Source organism: Eschrichtius robustus, chromosome 7 (genome assembly GCF_028021215.1).
Source record: "Eschrichtius robustus isolate mEscRob2 chromosome 7, mEscRob2.pri, whole genome shotgun sequence".
NCBI classification, from domain to species: domain Eukaryota; kingdom Metazoa; phylum Chordata; class Mammalia; order Artiodactyla; family Eschrichtiidae; genus Eschrichtius; species Eschrichtius robustus.
The window spans coordinates 6,060,476-6,075,969 of NC_090830.1; the positions used below are offsets into that span (position 1 = coordinate 6,060,476).

The 15,494-nt window shown below is 39.8% G+C and overlaps 1 long non-coding RNA gene across 1 annotated transcript; it reads right to left on the minus strand.

The window, feature by feature from the left end:
* Nucleotides 1-44: 44 nt before the first annotated feature.
* Nucleotides 45-1,760, minus strand: LOC137767011 (uncharacterized). The gene is made up of 3 exons (XR_011074467.1): nucleotides 1,641-1,760; nucleotides 1,296-1,388; nucleotides 45-158 (listed from the first exon to the last, which is right to left on the minus strand). It is a non-coding gene; the product is annotated as an uncharacterized lncRNA (long non-coding RNA).
* Nucleotides 1,761-15,494: the final 13,734 nt, after the last annotated feature.

Consider the following 15,494-nt stretch of genomic DNA (forward strand, 5'->3'; position numbering starts at 1 on the left):
TTTTCTGGAAGGAATAGAGTCTATGCAAAAATTAAATGGTTTTCTTAATACATTCTCTTTCGCAGTAACTACTTTTTTGTTATTGATAAATGCAGCCTGCCATAAATGTCTGTCTTGGTTTTCTTTGCGTTTTATCATGCCATCAATTTTCAATTCATCTAAAAATAAGAAAAATTAAACATACATTATGAATTAAACTACTTATAAAATTGGGCTAATACACAAATACTATTTATCTGACTCTTTGGTTTCAGAATCATTCTTTTGAGATAAAAGTTCCAAATAAATTTTTCCATTTCCCCCACTTTTCTGAGGAGCTGAGGGGACGGGGTGACAGTGAACCAACTAATCAAAGCTACCGGGGTAGAAAAGGAGAGAGTAAAGTTGGCAATGAATGTGCATATATTTATGTGGCCCTTCACGAATATACCTTCCAAAATGGATAGAAGGGATGAAAGAAACATCAGGAATAGAGAATTAAAGGTTCAGTAAGAATGGATGAATTACAAAGAGTGGAATTCACAGTAAAATATGCCCAATCAGAGAATTATGCAGTAAATGTGACAGGGAGCACAAGTAGACAAGGATGTTGTTCTAAGAAATTACCAGAGGAATGAAGTATTTAGAGGAGGTAGATTAGAGTCTATGTGCCAATTTTGTTAACCCCACTGTCAACATACACCCAGAACTCCATCACTTTATACACTCTGTCCCCCTAAACCTAGTCAATGGCATTATCTCTTTTCCTGACTGGTCTCCTTGCTTCTACTCTTGCCACCCCTCTAAATCATTTTCTCACAGGGCAGTCAGGTTCCTGTGTCTGTTTCCTGCTAATAAGTAAATTCCCTGAGAGCAAGGGACTTATTTCACCCACTGCTGTATCTCTTTCATTTAGAGTATGATTGGCATGGACCAAGTGTTCAAGCAGTATTGGTTAAGTTAATTAATTAATTAACTCCTGAAAACAAAAGGAGTCCTTGATAGAAGGGAATGTGGGCAACTGAGAATGCTTAGAGGAAAGGGGACTAACTAAGATAAAATATTTATTATGAGATAGGAATGAAATTCAAGGTACATGTAATAGGGATTAAACTCCTAAAAAGCCAAGCGAAAAAGAAAACATTTATGTGTGAGGCTATATCTGGTGGTGAATTTAGGTATCTGAGGCATGTAGGCTAAATATCCCTAGTCATTTCCAAACAGATGGAGCCTCTAAATAGATTTGTTCAAAATGCTCCAAAGATGCTTATATCTAAAACAACCACCTGGGATCTAATTTCCCCTGGATTACTCACCTGGGTAACAATGGCTTGCAAATTCTTCCTCTAATATCCATGGTGCTTCTTGCTCTAACTTGAAGATCTCCTCTGGTTTGGTAATGCAATGCCCTGATAGTGGAAAGTGATACAGGACATGGAGAACACTGCCTGGCTTCAGGAACTCAGAAGAAAAACCAAGGTCTAACTTCAGGAACTGCACAATGAAGAGGCCCACTGGAATCTTTCAATGGGAAGGTGAAAACACAAACAATATTCCTGGTGTCCAAACCTAAATATCATTAAACTCTACAAAAGATCCATATGCTTTGGTAACAAAGAAAGGATAGGTCTGATGTTGTTACTTAGAGAAGCTCTGCTTACCCATTGAGATGAGGATTCTGTAGTTCTCCAGAGTCACATCCCTGCACAAGGTCCTCTGATCAGGGTCCAGCTGACCCCACTCCTCCTGGGTGAAGTTCACAGTCACATCCTCAAATGAAATTGATCCCTGTAAGAGCATATATCTGATCAATCTGAAATATTCACAACTGTATGACAGAGAAAAGATATTTAGGAACTAATTCTTCACCATATTCACTGTTGAATTTATTAGAAAAAGTTTATACGTTTACCATATTCCCTGTTCTGTGTTATATGTGGTGGGACAAAGAGAAACATAGTGAAAATACCCAATTAATCTATTAATTCATGCGTAATGTTGTCAGAGAGGAAGAAATTTTCCTCCGCCCTTCTAGGTTCTTCTGGCTGCTCTAAGAATTAAATTGACATGAGAGTTTTACCTCTTCATTTCCAATTTGGATACCACAGAGATACAAAAAAAATCGTTAAGAGAGGACTATGACACAGTTATATGCCAACGAATTGGACAACCTAGAAGAAATGGACAAATTTCTAGAAACACAGAGCCTGCCAAGACTGAGTCAAGAGGAAACAGACAATTTGAACAGAACAATCACTAGAAGTGAAATTGAATCTGTAATTTAAAAACTCCCTTCAGGAATTCCCTGGCAGACCAGTGATTAGGACTCAGTGCTTCCACTGTAGGGGGCACGGGTTTGATCCCTGGTCAGGGAACTGAAATCCCACAAGCTGCACAGAGCAGCCGAAAATAAATAAATAAAAATAAAAACTCCCAGCAAACAAAAGTCCAGGACCAGACAGCTTCACAGGGGAATTCTACCAGATACCTATCTCAAACTATTCCAAAAAACTGAAGAGGATGGAACACTCCCAAATTTATTCTATGAGGCCACCACTACCTTGATACCAAAACCAGACAAAGACACTACAAAAAAAGAAAATTACAGGCCAGTATCTCTGATGAATACAGATGCAAAAATCCTCAACAAAATATTAGCAAACCGAATGCAACGATATGTAAAAAGGATCATACAACATGACCAAGTTGGATTTATTCCAGGGTCACAAGAATAGTTCCACATTTGCAAATCAATCAATGTGATACACCACATGGACAAAAGGAAGGATGATATTCTCTAGGTCAAGCTTGTTTTCTGTATCTATGAGTCTGTTTCAGTTTTGCACATGCATTCATCTGTATTATTTTTTAGATTCTGCATATAAGCGACGTCATACAGTACTTGTCTTTCTCTGCTTGACTTATTTCACTAAGCAAATATTCTCTAGGTCCATTCACATTTCTGCAAATGGCAGAATTTCATTCTTTTTTATGGCTGAGTAACACACAGCTTCTTAATCCAATCATCTGCTGATGGGCTCGTGGGTTGCCTCCATGTCTTGGCTATTATAAATAAAGTTGCTATAAACACTGGGGTGCATGTACCTTTTTTTTTTTTTTAAGATTTTTTTGATGTGGACCATTTTTAAAGTCCTTATTGAATTTGTTACAACATTGCTTCTGTTTTTCATGCTTTGGTTTTTTCACCACAAGGCATGCGGGACAGCTCCCCGACCAGGGATTGAACCCATTGGAAGGCGAAGTCTTAACCACTGGACTACCAGGGAAGCCCCGCGTGTACCTTTTTGAATTAGTGTTTTTTTTTCTGGGTATACACCCAGGTGTGGAATTCCTTGGATAGTATGGCAATTCTATTTTTAGGTTTTTGAAGAACCTCTATACTGTTTTCCATAGTGGCTGCACCAATTTACATTTCTACCAAGGGGAGAGGGAAAGGAGGAGGGGTATGGGATTAACACATACAAATTACTATGTATAAAATAGATAAGTAACAAGGATATACTGTATAGCACAGGAAATTATAGCCATTATCTTGTAATAATCTATAATGGAGTATAACCTGCAAAAATACTGAATCACTATGCTATATAACTGAAACTAATATAATATTGTAAATTAACTATACTTCCATAAAAAAATAAATAAACTGACATGAGAGAGATTAACAAAAGAAAATCAAACAAAAGTTTAATAAAACGTATACAGGGGAGAGACCCAGGAAAGCTAAGTAACTTGCCAAAACGGCTGAAACCCTCACTTTAAATACCATCTTGAGCAAAAGATAAAAAAAGGATGTTAGTGGTAGTGATTGGGGCTTCAAAGGGGAGGAAGGCAATTTACATGGAAATGGAAAAGCAAAAGTTTGGTGAACAAAGGTTTACTGGGCCTTCAGAGACAATGGGACACAGAGTAGACTCTGCTCTCTAGGCCCTGTAGAGCAGAGGTCCCCAAACCCCGGGCCATGGACCGGAACAGCAGGAGGTGAGCAGTGGGCAAGGAAGCGAAGCTTTATCTGCCACTCCCCATCGCTCCCCATCACTCACATTACCGCCTGAACCATCCCTGAACACCACCCCCATCCCATGGAAAAACCGTCTTCCACAAAATTGGTCCCTGGTGCCAAAAAGGCTGGGGGCCGCTGCTGTAGAGTTTCCCCCACCACACGTAGCTTTCATTCTTTGCAGCTTCTCTGGTGACAGCTCTGCTCCAGGAACAGGCCCTATATCTAAATTATTTAGGTAAAAAGAAAGACTTCCTGAGTCTTCTGTTTCTAAAAAATAATCAGCCTAACGTATATACAGTGGAATATTACTCAGCCATAGAAAGGAATGAAATTGAGCTGTTGGTCATGAGGTGGATGGACCTAGAGTCTGTCATACAGAGTGAAGTAAGTCAGAAAGAGAAAAACAAATACCGTATGCTAACACATATATATGGAATCTACAAAAAAAAAAAGGTACTGATGAACCCAGTGGCAGGGCAAGAATAAAGATGCAGACGTAGAGAATGGACTTGAGGACACGGGGAGTGGGAAGGGTAAGCTGGGAAGAAGTGAGAGAGTGGCATGGACATATATACACTACCAAATGTAAAACAGATAGCTAGTGGGAAACAGCCACATAGCACAGGGAGATCAGCTCGGTGCTTTGTGACCACCTAGAGGGGTGGGATAGGGAGGGTGGGAGGGAGATGCAAGAGGGAGGGGATATGAGAATATATGTATACATGTATACATATAGTTGATTCACTTTGTTATACAGCAGAAACTAACACAACATTGTAAAGCAATTATACTCCAATAAAGATATAAAAAAATAATAATAATAATCAGCCTAAATTAATCCTCATGCCAAAGAGACACATTTTGGTGTGGCAAAGTTTGCTCCCTTACAGTGTATATACATACATAGATGTCCACACTAGCATAAAATACATTATATGTATGAAAGTGTCCTAGTTTCTGTGGATGTATAAAGTACATAAAACACTGTTTCTACCCTCAGAAAGCTTAGAAACTGGTATGGATGCAAACTGGATTAACAAATAGCATAAAATCAGGAGAGAACTCAGTTTGGGGCTTCAGTGATATAAAATGCCCTGGTCTAGGGACTTCCCTGGCGGTCCAGTGGTTAATACTCCACGCTTCCACTTCAATGGGCACGGGTTCGATCCCTGGTTGGGCAAGTAAGATCCTGCAGGCCGCATGGCACGGCCAAAAAATAAATAAACTTTAAAAATGCCCTGGTCTGTTCAGGGAATAGATGATGTGTAATCTTGGGATTATCCCTTTACACAAGAGTTCTCCTAAGTCTCTGATAACCTACACTGCCAGGAAAAACTTTTAAGCATCTACAAATTTGTGTTAATAGATAGGTATGTATGAATGTTTATGTCTATACAGATAGTCCAACTTTGCATGGTTCTGATATGCACGAATTTCAGTCACCACAGTTTAGTTAAATAACACCAGCCCAACAACACGGGTCAGATTTTTAGTTACTAGGATAACTGTAATTGCGCAAAGTAGAAACTTCACTGCTTGTTTTTCAGTCCACAAATCACTACAAAATAACAGACACACATCATGAACAATGATCAACCATGTCGTTTTTTCCAAAGTCTGCCAGTGACTGGTTGCTGTGCCTTCACCACACACAGCAAAGCATGTAGCCCTGTTGCCTCCTTGTCTCTCAGCAATAAGACATTTGCAAGAACAGTTAACTGCAACAGGGAACTGGCCAACAAAGATGAAACAGCAGTAAAGAAATGAAAAGGGGTTTTTTAGAAATGAAATTCAAATTGAATATAAATGGTGTTTTAGAAGAAATAGCTGTGGGACTGTCGACATTGCTGCTACTGGAGACGTTCTAGACCTGCAGCCAGAGGAACTCAGGGAAGGGGAACTCGGTACTAAATATTAGCTGTATTATTTTTCAACTTCCATATACATTTATAACTGACAGTTTCCAGCCTACCGATTTGCCCTACAAATTTTAGACTTGCCAGCCTCCACAATCACGCGAGCCAATTCCTTTAAATGAATGAATATATACATGTATGAATATATATGGGTGTGTGTACATGTGTGTTATATGCATATATGTGTACACACACACACACACACACACACAAAATTGGTTCTGTTTCTCTGGAAAACCCTGACTGATACAGGGTTTAAGGAATATTTTTCTTCATCTTGGTTTTCTTTCCATTCCATCTCCTCCCTCTCTCCCAACAGCCACCAGAAGCCAAAAGAGATGGGGAACAGAGTCTTCTCTAGAACCTTAGGCAGGTGTGCAGCCCTGACAACAGCTTGATTTCAGACTTCTGGCCTCCAGAACTGCGAGGCAATAAATTTCTGTTGTTCTAGGCCACCAAATTTGCAGTAACTTGTTACAGCAGCCATAGGAAACTAATATACTAACTCTTTGCAAAAACCCTATAGGAAATCAACAGTTTGCTTTGAAAATACGTCTGGCCAGTGATAGGTCTTACTTACTTAACGAGGCACAAAATTCAGCTTCTGAATTTCAGATTTGGAGTGGTTGTCTCATCCTCGGATATAGTTAAAAATCCACATGGTATGAAATTAGTCAAGAACAATAGTAAGGTAAGAATTATAATGGACCGAGGAGGAATGCGTGGGGATGAGCTTTGCTAAAAGGCAACAGGAAAAAGACCATACCAAGAAACAGACAGAAGAAATCATCAACTTACATCAACTGAGTCATGCTTTGGCTCTCTGCCTTCTGTGCCCACTAAAGAACAATCAGAGAAGAAAAACAGAGGTAGCATTCACTTCAGGCTTGTTAAGTGAGGTTGTCAACTACCACACTTTCATTAAGACAAAGAATTTTTTTTCAGACTTCAGGCCACGCAAGAAGTCTTTATGTTCCATGAAGAGTTACTTTTGTTTATTCTTAGAGTCAAAGCAAAGCATTTTCCTTTTGTACAAAGTATCAGAGATAAATCCGCACATAATTATTATTGTAGAAATGAGAGTTATACAATATGTGTAATATACATACTAACAAAGCAACTATGATTATCTCCATATAATTAAATGCTGATTTTTCCTTGTTTTAGATCTGTTAACTCCATATATTCCTTAATAATTTTTATCATTTTAATCTTTAATCATTTTTGCAGTGGAAGACAATGTGAGAAATGAATAAACAAACAACTCACCAGGGACTTGTTCTTTTTCTGTTCCTTTTGGGAAAGTACAGAGAAGGCTGTATGTACAGCTATGGGAAAAGAAAACAGGAGTGGGTCATGTGAGATCTGGCTGCTAGGAATCTTTGAGCTTCCTAAGAACTTCTGCTTACCAGCTGGTTAAATGCCCCTCTGTGGGAAAAAGTTTCTCTGGCCTCTGAAGAGTCAGCAAGAACTATGTGGAGGGAGAATTCACATGTGCAACTCTGACAGCCAAGTTATAGAGCTTGGCTGAGCAATTTAACCCTGGGTTTACTTCCTAATGATTTATTAATTTCATTTTTCTTTTAGAACCAATTCAGGACTAATTGAACAAATAATATTACATCAGAAGACAAACCATTATTTTCATCATCAATGTTGTAGGAAAAGTACTCAAGATATGTTTGCTTATATCCTACTGAGTTGCCTACCCTTCGAGTCAGAGAAATCACCCTGCAGAAAGGGATGGGGGAGTTCCTTCAGGAAAAGGTCTATTTAAAAACTTGTTTGTTTCTAACTGAGTTGTAATAAAACCTGGTGGGTGACTTACCCGTTATAATATGGACAGCCTTTTTCTACTCCTGGCTCCACCACTAACAAACTGGGTGTCTATGGGCAGGTTACTTGTACACTCACAGTCAAGGTTTCTCAGCTTTGAAATGAAGCAGACACAGATGACCCTATTCTATGACTCTATAAAGTCAGGGTAGATGGAGCAGCCAGCATCCCTCTAGAGGGCACACATCATGACGGACGTCATAGGAGAGCAGCTCAGAATTTGGATGAAGTGAGTGGAGGCTGAAGGCATGGTATGCTTATTAAAAGCTGGGCCTAGCGATCTCTCTCTGCAGACCATGCCCACATGAACCCTCCAAAGAATGAACACTTCCTTGCCCACCACTCTCAGGGTCCCACTCACCTATCTTTCCTGAAACTTGGTCCAGACCTTTCACCATCATGGTGAGGTCTTCTGGATGTGGTGATATTAGCGAAGGATTGCTCATTCTGAGCAGGATAAAGATTGCTACTTGCAAAGGAACAGGAACCTAGGCTTAAAGGACAAAATCATCTTATTTAGAAGTTTCATTCAGGGCTCCAAATGTCACAGAACTTACTTGTCTAAACTCCAAGGGCACTGAGGATGCTGAAGTTTGGACAGTGTAGCAGTCCAAGCAACACATTATGTAGTCTGTGCCAAGGGTTCTGAGATGCCAAGAAATCCCAGAATAACTGACCACAAGGTGAGATTCACTCCACACACTTTGGGATTGTTTCCCTGTGCCCCGCGGGAGGTGCTGTGAGGAATACAATGCTGGTTTTAGGCTGGATATCTACCGTGGCTGTGTGACCTGCTGTATTTCACTTGAACCCTCTGAGCCTCAGTTTTCCTTTTTTGTCAAAATAGAAAACAGTTACATAAAGGCTGTTGTGAAGATTAAACAAAACAGCTAATGAAAACAACAAAGTATCTTCCAAACACCTTATCAGCTAGTATCAACTATAAGTTCTGTGCTATATGTAAAAACTTTACGTCCATATTTTCAAAACGTATGTAAAAACGTAATCCTCAGAACAACCCCGTGTGGTACATATCAATATTCTCGTTTTACAGATGAGAAAACCTCGTCTCAGGTAGATCAATCATCTTGCCAGCAGTAATTAATTTACACCTGGCTCCGCCTGGATACAAAACTCACGCCCCCCCTCCCGCAGTCGCGTGGACTCGGCAGCCTCTCGGGGTTCCGTACGTCCGCATCCCCACGACCGAGGCCGCCCCTTCCCCTGACAGAGGCGCCCCGACCCCGTCATCGCTCCTTGCAGCCGAGGCCGCCCCCATCCTCGCAGGCTCTCTCACCGTGGGTCACACCGCGGGGTTCCTCCCCCCTGCCACCTCCCACCAGTCCTCAAGCTGCACCGGCACCCCTCGGCCCTCACCCAGCTCGGGCTCACCCGCAGCTCTGACTCAGGCAGCACCCGCTCCCTGAGCGCGCGCAGACCTGGACGCTCCAGGATTTTCTCCGCAAGACACGGAAAAGCGAGACACCGGGGCTACTGAACTGCACGTGCGCAGGATGAGCCGCGGCAGAGGGGCTTCCCGAACCACGCGCAGTGTGAGCCAGGGAACGTAGGACTACATTTCCCATAAGGATTGGTGCTACGCCCTCCCGGAGGGTTAAAGGGTTATGCATGAAAGAGGAGGCTTCTCTACCCCGCGTGGCTTGGCTCTGGAGCTCCCTGAGGCTGGTTCTTTCAGGACTGCAAGAGACTGCCAAACACCGCAGTGTGATGCAGGGTCGTTGAGTGAATCTGTTTAAAAGAATAACCTATAAAGGAATTTTAGGGACCATTGGGGAAATATGAACTACACAGTTATAAGCAGGTTGATTTTGTGCTTTGTGTTGAGTAGTATAGTGCTCCCTCACCTCCAAATTCATGTCCGTCTGCAACATCAGAAGGTGACCATGTTTGAAGAGTCTTGGTAGATGTAATTAGGTTAAAATGCTGTCATACTGGATTAGAGTGGGCCCTAATCCAAAAACTGGTGTCCTTATAAGAGAAAATAGAGGAGACAGACACAATATGGAGAGTGCAGTGACGTGTCTAAAGCCAAGGGATGTCAAAGATTGCCAGAAGCCACCATGAGCTAGGAGAGAAGCATGAAATAGATTCTCCCTTAGAACCTGCTATTGCAGGAACCAACCATGCTGACACCTAATTTCAGACCGCTAGTCTCCAGGACTGTGAGAGAATATATTTCTGATTCCTGTTGTTTTAAGCCACCCAGCTTGTGGTGCTTTATTATGACAGCCCTAGGAAACTAATAACACCATTCAACTGTGTAGCTGGCAATCTAGGCACATTTGTCAGGCTTCCCTGGCCTCGTGGGCTAAATCACTAAGCCTAGATTTTGGTCTCAATCCTGGAATATAGATGGACATACTGTGTGATGCAATATCCAGATGTCTGTGTTCTTTATCTGGGTGTCTCAAGGCTGATCAACCTGAACTAACATCTGTTGGTCCACTGATGTTCATTGTTGAAGGGTCCTTTCCTGTGGGAGTCCACGTGGGTGACAACAGGGACAAGGAATCCTGCACAATCTGCTTTATAATGTTCAACCCCACAAGGGCTAGGACTAGATCTTGCTGCCAGGCATTGAATGACCCCGCCATCCTGTATTGCCTGAGGAAAAAAAAAAACTCCCTTATACATTCTTCCTAGACCATAGATACAGCTCTGAAATTGATTGCTGGATTGGTCATCCTGTCTGTGCTGATAAAAATTTAAAAGCTGTTCCTCTGTACACTTCAGAAGGTAGTGTTCCTCCTACAGGTCCTTTCTGGCACTTAAGATCCCTCACATTATAATCCCAACTTTTAGACGTGTAAGAATTGGATCCTGATCCCAAGACAGCAAAAGCTACCGCAGAGATTGCTACAACCAAGAATAAACTTTATAGCATGAGTGGTAATGGACAATCACATCACCCAGAATTTCCTGCCAGCTGTATAAGGCAGAGTACGTGTAATTGCCAAAACCTCTTGCTTCAGTTGGACTACTGAACCATGGAAAGTGAACAAGTCAATCTCTCAGCTTAGAGAGAATGGCTCTTTAATCTCAACGATACCTGCAACATATTTACCTGGAGTGGCTCTGGATGGGGAGCCTGGTTGCAGTCTTCCCTCCAAGTGGGATTGACTATCCTGCTGGCGCTCATAGTTGTGATCATGCTCGTCTAATGTTGTCTAAGACAATAGAAAGGATGGGTACAATTAATTAGGGTATATGATGGAACAGCCTATGCTTCAAAACATTAACTGTTTACATAAAAGATTGGGGGTAGAGTTGTAAGAAAATATCTCTGCCATGACACAGTGGTGGGCTGGTACATCTCCTGAGTCTTGGTTGGATGCAGTTCCTTTAAAGCAAAAGGAGATAAGCCTGGCAAGGAGCTGCCATGAGAGAGTTTTTCATGCCTGTCTTGTACGAGACTGCTACAAGTCAGTTTCTCATCCATCACCTTAGTCTCAGTTGAAGGAATTTCTACCTTCCCCTCTTTTTTTTTTTTTTTTTGGCTGCACCGCGTGGCTTGTGGAATCTAAGTTTCCCGACCAGGGATTGAACCCAGGCCCTCAGCAGTGAAAGCACCGAGTCCTAACCACTGGACCGCAAGGGAATTCCCTCTCATCTTTTAAGAATAAAATATCTAAGAATAAATTTAACCAAGGAAGTGAAAGCCTTGTACAATGAAAACTAGAAAACTTTGCTGAAAGAAATTTAAGAAGACTTAAATAAATATAAAGACAGCCTGTGTTCATAGACTGGAAGATTTAATATTGTTAAGATATCAGTACTTCCCCAAAGCAATCTGCAGATGTAATGCAATTTCTGTCAAAATTCCAATGGCTTTTTTTTTTCCAGAAAAGGAGAAGCCAATCCTCAAATTAATATGGAATTTCAATCTTGAAACAGAAGAACAAATTTGGAGATTCACATTTCCTTGGTTTCAAAACTTATTACAAAGTTGCAGTAATCAAAAACAGTGTGGTAAAAAAACAAACAAACAAACAGTGTGGTACTACCATAAGGATAAACCATATAGATCAATGGAATAGAAATGAGAGTCCAAAAATAAACCCATGCCAGTCCACTCCATCACAACATTTACAAAAATTAACTCAAAGTGGATATGAGGCCAAAGCATGAGATAAAACCATAAAACTTTTAGAAGAAAACATAGGGTGAATCTTCATGACTTTGGATATGGCAATGCATTCTTAGATATGACACCGAAAGCCCCACCAGACAAAGGAAAAAAATATTTAAATTGGAATTTATCAAACTTAAAAACTTTTGTACATCAAATGACATTATCAAGAATGTGAAAAGACAACTCACAGTTGACTTCCCCAAGCACTTAGCTTACATAATCAAAAATAGATCAAAAATGAATGAGCTGATTTCAGCTGGTGTAATGGAAAAATAATTACAATCTCTCACCCAGTGTCCTCCGTGGCCAGTACAACTCAACTCCACTCTGAAAGACAATGGTGAGGGAGAAATCCTCCAAGTGAGTAGGGCTTTAAATTGTACACTTGCTCATCATCTTTGTGGCAGGAAAAGCGATCTGAGGTAAGGATATACCCATACTCTTGAAGACTGGCAAATAGTTTGGCTGGTTGGAGCAAGGCTGGATGACTGGTGCTGAGGAAGTCTGGGAAAGAAGCATATGGCTGGATACATGGTAGCAGGCACAAATTGTACAGAGCTTTGAGTCTTCTGTCAGGGTCCATCAAGGAGCAGCTACCACAGAAGAGGCAAGGGGCATTCAGGTGGACAGAACCATTCATCCAGTGTATATCAGCCTTGGCCTCACAAGCCCAAGAACGGAGTAGCCATTGTGGTTGGGATGGAGACTACTCATGGGCCTGACAGCATGGGTTCTGTCTCACCAAGGCTGAGCAAACTACTGCTAAATATCTGATCTTTCAGAAGTAGAGATCAATGCAGAGCACTCAATATAGTACCCTTTTTTTTTTTTTTTTGCTGAGATTAACTAGATTCCTTTGGCAGGTTGATTTCACTGGAGTCCTTCCATCCTGAAAAGACAGTGAATTGTCCTATTTGGGATTCAAATGTTTTCTGATTATGGGTTTGTTTTTCATGTCCTAGGTGCCTAGGTGTGTCTAGTGTCATTCCCAAAGCCTGAGAGTGGGGAAATAATGTGGAATGACTTGTAGACAACCAACAATGTCAGATCCAATGTCCTAGTATTAGTTCCAAGGCAACCCAGTAAAAATTAGGAAAACAAGAGAAAAGGTATTATATGCCTTATATAATACTACATAAAATAAAGATGCACATGATTTGGGGGTCGTATAGTTTTAATGTTATGCATGTTTATACATAATAAGTCATCCCATTGAAAAATAAGAGTAGTATGAAAGATCAGTTTAGTTGTTTAAACAATACTACTTTTTATTTTATAAACTTCAAGGTATACAGCTGCTTTCTTTCACAAACATCATTTTGTAGTGTTAACAATTGTATCGTACCTTTGTATATGTTATGTAAATTTGGATTTACATGAACTGAATAAATGAATAGACATTCCATGTTCACAGACTAAAAGGCTGAATATTGTTATAATGGTAATTCTCCCCCAATTGACCTACAGATTAAACACAATCCCTATCAAAATCTCCACAGGCTTCTTGTGGAAACTGACAAGCTGATTCTAAACTTATATGCGAATGCAAAGGACCTAGAATAGCCAAAACGATCTTGAAAAATTTGGAAGATACACACTACTTGACTTCAGAATGTACTGTAAAGCTACAGTAATCAATACAGTGTGGTACTGGTGTAAGTACAGGCAAACAGATAAATCCAGCTTAATTGAGTCAACAAACTCTTACTGCACAAGATGCTGTGTATCAATGGTCAACTGATTTTTGACAAAGGTGCTAAGACAATTCAAGGGGAAATTAAGTTTTGTGCTAAAACAAATTGGATGTCCACAATGAGTGCTGGGAAAATGGTATACTCACAAGCAAAAAAAGTGACCTTAGACTCTTACCTAACACGATAAACAAAAATTAGAGCAAATGGATCAAAGACATATATATAAGAGCTTAAACTATAAAACATACAGAAGAAAAATCTTTATGACCTTTGCAAAGAGTTTTTAGACCAGACACCAAAGGCATGATCTATACAAGAAAAAATTGAAAAAATGGATTTCATTAAAATTAAAACCTACTACACTTCAAAAGATAGCATTAAGACAATGAAAAGACAAATCACGTGATTAGGAGAAAATAGCTGCAAATCATATTTCTGATAAAAGACTTGTAACCAGAATGTGTAGACTTACAACTCAATAATAAGACAAACAACCTAATTCAAAAAATGTGCAGAAGACTTGAATGAGACATGTCACCAAAGAAGATACAAAAATGGCTAACCAGCACATGCAAAGGTACCAAACATCATTAGTCACTGGGGAAATGCAAATTAAAACTATGAAATACCACTTCACACTCACTAGAATGACTATTATAAAGACAGATAATATCAAATGGTAGTAAGGATAGAGAGAAACTGGAACGCCATAACATGAATGAACCTATAAAACAATTTTGTTAAATAAAAGAAATTAGACATAAAGGACTATATATTTATATGAAACATCCAGAAAAGACATGTATTTATAGAGGGAAAAAGCAGATCAAGTGGTTGGCTGAGGGTGGATAATGACAGCAAATTTACTCAAGGGAATATTTCTGGGTGACAGAAATGTCCTAAACTTGGATTATAGTGATGTTTGCACAACTCTGAAAATTTACTAAAAATCATTGAATTGTACACGTAGGGTCATTGTCATGGTATGAAAATTATACCTCAATAAAGCTGTTTAAAAAGCCAACGGAAGCTACTTCTAGGAACAGTGCCTTCTCTACAGATTAATTTTTCAGATTCTATAAGCTTACTATTACGTGGAGAGAGCAAACATTTCAGAGAGGATTCAAAGATAAAGTGTCTACTAAATAATGATATCAGTTAAAATGACGTTTTATGGTAATCCAAAAAGACAAACCACTTTGAGAAGCATGTCCTTTTTTGTTTGTTTGTTTTTTATAATCTATAGTCTAACTCTTCTTCCTTTCCTTTAAATCGGATATAAGGAAAACTTTTTCATTTTTCTCTAGTCAGTTCTAGAATGAGGGTACAACATCATAACATCTTTATGTGTTTTTCTCTATATAGAAAGAATATTCATTAGCAGGGGAAAATCTCATGTGATTTTGAAAACACTGGACTTAAATATTTTATGATAAAATGAAGATGGTGAAAGAGATTTGTTTTTATTGTCGGTTTTTAAAAAAATATTTAAAAATATTTCTAATTGAACATCCACTGCATGCTCAGTACTATGCTTGGTGCTATGTAATGTTCAAAATAATTTTGAACTCTGTTCTTAAAAAGGTTACACCATAGTTGCAAACATCCTGAAACAAAAGTATTACTACTCCTTTCTGGAAGACTGTTCGACTCACACACATATGTGGATCAGCTACCACTCCAGGGTACTCTGAATTTCATGTGCAAGTTCAGTCCTCCCTTTTACCTATAATAAATTGTCATCAGTTCAGTTCTACAGTATTTTTTTCTGTGGCCTTCTCTGTGCCTATACGAGGCACTGGAGTTACAAAGATGGATGCAACATGGTCCTTGCCCTTAAGTGGATCCAAGCTAGCTGGGATGAGAAAGAAAACAGTTTTCCCCAACTTGCT